The 8,609-nt window shown below is 33.9% G+C and overlaps 1 long non-coding RNA gene across 1 annotated transcript; it reads right to left on the reverse strand.

Annotated features, from left to right (window-relative positions):
• Positions 1 to 346: 346 nt before the first annotated feature.
• Positions 347 to 1,165, reverse strand: LOC149237254 (uncharacterized). Its single transcript, XR_016245244.1, has 3 exons — positions 1,029 to 1,165; positions 724 to 915; positions 347 to 634 (listed from the first exon to the last, which is right to left on the reverse strand). It is a non-coding gene; the product is annotated as an uncharacterized LOC149237254 (long non-coding RNA).
• Between the last annotated feature and the right edge of the window lie 7,444 nt (positions 1,166 to 8,609).

Genomic DNA, 8,609 nt, shown 5'->3' on the forward strand with positions numbered 1-8,609 from the left:
TAAAAGGTAACAAAAACAACTTAGAAGATGGTTATTAGAATAAAGTATGTTAGATAAAACCAAAGCCATCTCAGGACACTTAAAACACCTCGTCATACCTCATCATATTCAATGTCAAACGCGCAGATACATACTCTCAAATATTAAAAAAAAAAAAAAAACTATCATCACTTACACTAGCAGGTACATTAACAGATATCTCAAGAAATACCCAGATTTGGAAATCATTATAACATCACTGAGAAGCTTACACTGCAAAAAACAAAAAAGCCGTATATGCATTCTCATTAACTGTCCGCTTAAGGTGTGTTCAGGACAGTAGGAAAGATGGGAGGTTTGTATTTACAGGTTATGTGGTCTAATGCCAGCAAAACTATATATTAAGAATTGTTCCAGAGATGATTTCTTTAATAATAAAAAAAATATAATCAGAAACCTCTCTTGAGAAAGTTCCTGCAACTCCCCCAATTGATTGGGAACCTCTTGAGAAAGTTTTAGAAAATATTGCTTGCTTTAATACCTCTGTGAATGATTCCATTATCAGATTCCTCGTGAAGATAGGCCAATCCATGTGCAGTTCCAACTATGCTTTCATACCTCTGTTTCCATTTAAGTGAATGATCTTTTGTTGCATCTGCAATGCATCACACACGGTAAATATATTATCTGCAACCTACATATACAAATAAAGGAATTAAAGATCCATCCAGAACAAATATATACCAGATACAATCTTGTCAAGAGTACTGTTTCGGAGATGTTCGTAAACTAGTAGCCTTTCAGAGCCTTTAACAGAGCAACCAAGAAATTTCACTAGATTCTTGTGCTGAACACGACTGATGAGATTTGCTCTGCTTGCCTAGTACTCACATACCGCTGTTTAACTGCAACCTCTCTGCCATTACTAAGAATCCCCTGCAGATCCACTCACTCTAATATCATTTTTATTCCTCATTTCTACATGAACAGATACTCTAAAATATCTAATTTTGTGAGAAATAATTGAAATAAATGAATGTTGAGCTCACTTTAAAGACGGATCCAAAACCTCCCTCGCCAAGTTTGTTCTTTAAATTAAAAATGGAGGTAGTCTTTCTCAGAATGTCGTACTTGAAAATGAGTTCTGGATTCACTATAGTCGGCGTTAAAATAGAATCTTCCTCGTCACCTGCGAAAACAATTACATCTTTAACACTGAAAGATTTCATTGCAAGTTCAGGACTTCCAGCTTGAAAAATCTCTTCAGCATTTTTGACTATAGCGATAGTAAAATAATTCCTAAAAACTTTTCAAACACTAAAATCTTTAAATTTAACCACTATAATTTAGATTTACAAAAATTACAAAAATCAGAACTAGATTTTATCAAAATATTACCTGAATTTGGAGAATTTTCGAAGAACAAACAATTTAGTCAGACGACTGAAGTGTCTATGACTGCAATCAATATGAGCATAGCGGCTACGACGCCCAGACTTATGCCCGACACGCTAAATCTTTTACCTTCTGAAAAATTATACAGAAAGTGTCAGTAACCAGGAGGCTCTGTTTTAGTTCACCGGGAATAATTGAAACCCTACAAAACCCGTATATTCCACATGGGGATACAAAAAGATACCCAAGGACTGAAGCTTTCTTCTGGTGGCGGCTATAGAACGGAGGCGTTGAAAAAATCAGAAACCTGGTAATGCAGGTAGCAGTTCTTAGATCCGAATTGTGCCCCAAGAGCTCCACTTTGGCATGAGTATATATATCCCCAGGCAAAAGTTAGACACGATCCGCAGCCTGTTCAGGCAGATCTGTCCACCACTCCGCTAAGCCGTAGATATTCTCCATTAAATCAGAAGGGGCAACTACTGCATCTGCATCGGAGAGTTTGGAGTTTTATGCAGCTTTAGTCGTAAGGTTCGGCCGCAGGACATTCACGGGATTTGTGTGCTACTATGGGGTTTTCTGCAGCTTTAGTGGTAAGGTTCAACGGCCCGACATTCACGGGATTTGTGTGGGTCCCAAAACTTTATCGGTGTGCCGTGATGGGCTATTTCCTAACTTTTATTTACCACCATTACGAACCATAGTTTTGTTTTGGTTGTTTTATGTTTAATGGTATTTTAATAATTATTTTTTTTAAAGGTGGGAAAATTTATCATAATTTAATTGTCAAATCAATTCTGAAGACAATTATTTGTCTGGATCGGTGAATGCACGCTGACTCATCATCATTATGTTAAGAAAACCAAGGGGGCAGGTTAACACTCGTGCAGGATGCTTCTAGGTCTTGGGCGATTAACTTGTTTCCTTATGTCCGAGGAAGGCGAGCTCTTAGCCAAACAAAGGCAGTTTGAGGGCATACTCCAAACCCGTGTTTTTTAATAACTATAGAGATGAGGTTTCTTTGTTTTTTGTTTTTATTTATATTTTTAATAATTGTAAGGGTAAGCGATCCAATTTGATGCAAGATTTTAAAAACATTAAATCTATTGAATTATATTTTAAATAATAAAAAATTACATTTTTATTATTTATTGAAATTAATTTTATTTTATTATAGAAATTCTTAATATGTTAATAGGTTTGGTTGCAATATCATGATTTATCAATACCATATTTTCAAAACATTATAATTTATTTGATACAACAGTTGTTTATATAATATTTTTTAAGTAATCAATTTATTTAAAAAGAAAACAAAATATTTATAACTATTTTATAAATTAATCTTAATTGTTAATTTATGAATATTACTAAAAATATTTAATAGAAATTAAATCTATGACATTTAACTAAATTAAAATTTTAAAATTTTTATTATAAAATTAATATAATTATTTTAAACCTTTTAAATAAATTATTTAAATTTTATTTAAGGATCTTGGTCCTGGGGTCCACAAGTCTCTTCATCACATCATGGTTTCCAGAATTTGATGCAAATACAATGGTTGTTTCTAGGATGCCAGTCAGGGTACACCCGCACAACCTTCCAATACACCTCTGGAATCAACAAATCCTTGCAGGAATCGGTAATACTATTGGGTGTTACATCAAAATGGACACCCAAAGGCTGGAGGAAAGAATCTACACTTTTGCATGAATTTCTATGGAAGTAGACCTCAACATAGGTTTGCCAGATCAAATTCAACTGAAGCATAGACAAGGAGTTGGACACAGGTTTTAGATTATGAAAATACAGCATTCAGATGCAAAACTTGCCAAAAAATACATTCGTAGGAAGAAGAAAACAGGGAAACAAGCCAAGGGATGGCAATTTCCTTCACCATTCTCCGATGAGGAGAAGGAAGAGGATGTGGAACATGTCATTCCCAACAAGAATAATCACATGAATAAAGAACTAGAAGCAGAGGACACAAATCCACAAGAACGGATGGACTCACAGCCGGCAAAGATACCAGAAACCATGGATATCAGCGGATCCAAGCGAAAACACATATTAGACACTTCAGATTCTGATAAAGACAACCCCCAAACTGTGACACTTCGCTAGCACTTCTATCTTCATTACCGACTCAGGGGGAGTGGCGAAAGGTTGAGAAGAAAAAAAGGTGAAAAGCTTGACTCCACGTGTAAATTATTTTCTTGTTTTTCATAGACTTTGATCATCCTCAATTACTGTTGATGGAATGCGCTTCAGCATTTGTAATATATAATTCTATTTTAATTAATAAAATTACGACTTGTCTCCTGACGATGAACCACACTGGTTGGTTCGAAACGCGTCGACAAAAGATTGATTATGTGATTTTGCCAAGATTTTCTAAACAAAATATTGTATTGTTTTATAAAAAATTATTAAATATTATTTAAAAAAATTATATGAATAATGCAACAATAGCTATTATTTTAATACACAAGTGAATGCACGATACAAGATTATATATAGATGTTTTCAAATCTATTTTGTCACCATTTATTACTTAAGTATTCAATTAATGATCTAATACGAGAGAGTGGGAGGGTTCAATAAAAAAATAATATTCACGATTTTAATTATTAAGAATATATTTTTTATTCATGATTTTAATTATTAAGAATATATATTTTTAAATAAAAGTTAATATTTACCGGTTTAACTTTTAAAAATGGATTTCTAAAAAATATTATGTGAAAATTTATTTTTGTTATATCTTTGATCAGTGGTTTACAGTAATTTTGAGGTGAACTATTACAACTCATGCATCTCTTTGTTAATCCCTGCCGAAAAGGCATTCGATTTAACAGTTGATTCATATTATTTTGAGATGAATGTATTATATTTTTTTCTAATATCTATTTCTGGTTTAGAAAATTAATTATATATACTTATTCAAAAATTTATTGTTCATTAACTTTGACCGTCATATTGTCGGTTTTGTTGTTTGGAGATATAATAAAAAAGGGAATTAATATTGTTGGGTTTTTGTTATATAATAAATTTGTAGTTTAATTAGATTGCTTTTTTGCTTTAAAATTTATGGAAATTTTGGTAATATTTTGATAGAATTAGGCAAGGATTTTTGTAAATCTAGGTTATAATTATCAAACGTCAAGATTTTGGATGTCTGAGATTTTGGGGGCGCAGAGGTTTTTGATGGCGTTGAATCTCTTTTTACCATCAAACACGCGATTCAAACATTGCTATTGCATGATTTCTTGAAATATTTTTGCTAGGATTACAAACAATTCCTCCACCTTCGTAAACTAGGCCTATAATAAAAGTCTTCTTCTGCTCTACTTATTATAGTATTATTGGTTCATTCTTTGATGCATAGGTTTGAATTAGCTTCACTAGTGAATGCCAACTCCATTTTGTTGGATGAATATCTAACATGCTACAAGCTATACACTATTCTTCTTCTTCTTCTTCTTCTTCTTGTCTGTTCCTTTTAAGTGTCATCTTATTAACTTCTTTTGAATCTTCATGAACCTTTCTGCAAATGTAACTGAAAGCTTCTTCTAGAGTTTTATGATGCATTCTATGTAGTCAAGCCAACCCTCAAGGAGACTCTTCTTCTTATTATAGTGAGTTGATTCCAAATACTTCATTGTAGATCACTATGAGCTCCCTCTTAATTTTGATCTAGAGAGATGTACACATTATAATCGTCATTAATGCTAGTAGTAAAGATCTTTGATTTTGGGTTTTTTTTGGAGCTTCTTCATTTTCAAGTGTTAATGCTTCATTTATGTCTTTCTTCCAAAAAAAATTAATCATGGTGAAATTGTACTTTTTTGGACTAATCTAGGGGATGTCTAGGATCAACCTTTATGGCTACCTTATAACACCAAGAGTATAGCCAGCAACCTACAAACCAGATATACCAGATATTATGATTTAGCAAGAGTTGAGACTCACAAATAAGAGGAATTTACTCTTTAAACCCAAATAAACCATATACTTAATGAGATTTGAACCATAATTTCTTTAATTTCACCCAACAAAAATTATTATTAAAACATGTGTCACTGTATTATGTCCTTCCTCTTATTGCTATTATTGTTTTTAGAATTCTTAGAACCTTTCCCCTTGATATGTCCATGCATTTGACTTTAGAGATATCCTTGTTTTTATAATACTTCCTTCCTCTTATTGCTATTATTATTTTTAGAATTCTTAGAACCATTCCCCTTGATGTGTCCATGCATTTGACTTTAGAGATATCCTTGTCTTTATAATACTTGATACCGTTGTCTTTATGATGGGCCAAACAAAAAAGTGGAACCCAAGAGGGCGAGAAAATGGAGGAATCCAATGCAGAAAACGTGACAGCCAGAGGAAAGAGCATCGGGAAAAAGAGCCATAGAAATTTATGACATAACACATTTATAAGCCGTAAACGTAATTAGAAGCGTCAAAATTTAGAAATTTATCACAGAGAAGGAAATCTACGGTTTTGCCACGTGTTTCAGTACCACCACACTGACAGTGACCTGCTGCTTACTCTTGGACATAATGGTTTCATTAGTACACGTGGCATGTACTCCATAATTTAAATTCCATTTCATTGATTCATTGGTTGCGTATGTATTGCCATTTCAATGGTTTGATTAGTTGTTTGTCTACCTATGATTCAGGCAATTTGACTCTTTGAAGATATGCATCGAAGTATGAAGTTACAATCTATTAAAAAGTTAAAATTAGTATAATTATATTAAATATATTAATGTCGTTCATATATTTTTTATATATTTATTATTGATAAATATATAACCAAAAAAATTATTATAATAAAAATATTATTATTAATTTTGATTTTATTTAATTTTTAAGAATTTCAGGTCTTATAAAAAAGTGTCGAAGAGTTTTTATTTTTTTTTCCAGAAGAAAAAGCATTATATAGATTATATTATGTATAAGAAAATACAAAGCCAATATGTACAATATTCTGGAGGATCATATCCATGGATTCGCCCTCGACCCTGAGGGATGATAGAAAAGAGCATAATATTCATTTGGGGGCATTTAAACATAGCAAAATTTTTTAGACTATCTGGCTGATCAGAAAGACTGAAGGATATAGAGTACCAAATATTTTGTCCATATAGCAAAAACAGAATTTCTGCAAGCATTTATGTGTCAGGCATAGAGAAAGGTTGGATCTCGTATGCGCAGGAATCCATCATGATGACCAGATACCAGAAACGATTGGAGTGTGCAACCCTTTTTTTGACAGAACATCCGCTTGCTCATTTTGGTTGCGCTTAATATGAGCAATAGGGAAAGTGACAGAGTCCCATAGAGATCCAATCCTATTCAGCCATCCTGAAAGGATATCGTTTGATATTTTCTGCTTTCCATTCACGTGGTCTATAATAGTTTTCGAGTCCCCATATACATACATAGGGCCAATATCCATGAAAGAGCAGAAGATGAGCAGTCCATGCAGGGCCATGGCCTTTGCCTTGTTATTAGAACCTTTACCACCATTCCAGAAAATAGAAAAATGGTGATCCTTTGAAAAAGCTATGAAAACTCCGCAAGCGCAAATGCCATCCTTTGCCGCACCGTCAAAGTGTGCTCTTGGATATAATAGCGGCAGTGGAGCAGAGGGAGCCATATGCTGAATTTTCTGCTGAGGCATGTTCTGAAGGAAGGAGAAATAATACGAGATAATCTTGTCTATAATACTTCCAAAGACCTCACTGCTGTTTTGAAAGATTTTATTGTTCCGCCATTTCCATATGAACCAAATAGTAATCATAGGAATGGAACGTCAGTCAGGTCTAAGAGCGCCCCACCATTCAAAGGCTTCTTTTATAGAAAGATGTGAAACAAACGGAAAGCCAAAGAAAGAAGCCAGATTCCTCCAGATAAGCTGAGTCTGAGGGCAGAGTAAAAACATATGCAGGTTATTTTCTGAATTGTCTAGGCAGATCAGGCAAATCGATGGACCCTGCCAGTGCCTTTTTTGTAAATTGTTCCATGAGAGATTTCTATTATGATATACGAGCCATGAAAATAGAATGATTTTCATTGGGCAGCTGACCTTCCATAGGGTGAAAGGAAAGATATTCCGTGAGGGCTCCCTGTGCTGCACTAACAGTGATAAGTATATATCTCTTACCTGGATATTGGACAATCCCTTCTTAACCTGTCACACTAAATAATCTCTATCTGCATTTTTGAAAATACCCGCATTCTTCATATTCGAAATGATGATGTTCCATTGGGCAGCCAGGACACCATCAATGCCCAGATCTCGATCCGATTTCCATATCGGGATGGCATTCTTCCAACCTTCGATAACCTGAGCCAAGAAAAATATACCCTTTTGATGGAAAAATCTGAGAAGCTTTATCATATGTAACGAAAATTTATCCCCTAAATTAAATGAATTATCAATTTTGCGTTTATCATGTCTAGTCTTATACTATTTTTGTCACTTCTTCAACATCTCCTATATTTGAAAATGGACTTGCCTAATCTTTTCATTAAAATTCTAACTATCGTTGTATTTAAAAACATGAAAATTTCCACTGTGTGACAGAGAGAAGGAAATCTCTGGGCTTTGCCTTGTGTTTCAGTTACCACACCGACAATGACCTGTCGTTTACTCTTAGGCATAATGGTTACATTGATAAATAAATAATTTCAATAGTGATTCTGTATGCAGAAAACTCAAAGAATCATTAAAACTTAATGCCCAGAAATATAAATTACCTCCAGCCATTGGTGATGTTCTTGATGCAAACCACAGTCCACTTTGCTTTCCTTACTTCAGCACTCCAGCTTCAATCCAAGCAAAAGAAAAGAATACAGAAAATCTGAAGGCACTTCCAAGCTTTGCTCTCTCAGCTAGATGGTGTAAAAACTGAAGGGAATTGAGATGCAAGCTTGGGGACCAAACAGATAAATTTATAGCCAAGCTTCCATCAAGCTTCTAATGGCTATGTGTCAAGTGTTCCACAGATCAAGGTAGAGAACTCCAGATGGAGTAATGGACCACTTCAGTAGCTCCCAACAATAAATTTATTAACTGCAGTTGATTTCCTTAACTTAAGGAAATTACTGCAGTTGGTTTCCTTAAGTTAAGGAAAGACTGCAGTTTAAATTCCATAATTGTAGGCAACAATTGTTCAAAATATTAATGGAGCTTAACATTCTCCCACTTGGT

This window comes from Pinus tabuliformis, chromosome 8 (genome assembly GCF_031772625.1).
Source record: "Pinus tabuliformis cultivar Carrire ecotype Pingquan chromosome 8, CPIR1, whole genome shotgun sequence".
Lineage (NCBI taxonomy): Eukaryota > Viridiplantae > Streptophyta > Pinopsida > Pinales > Pinaceae > Pinus > Pinus tabuliformis.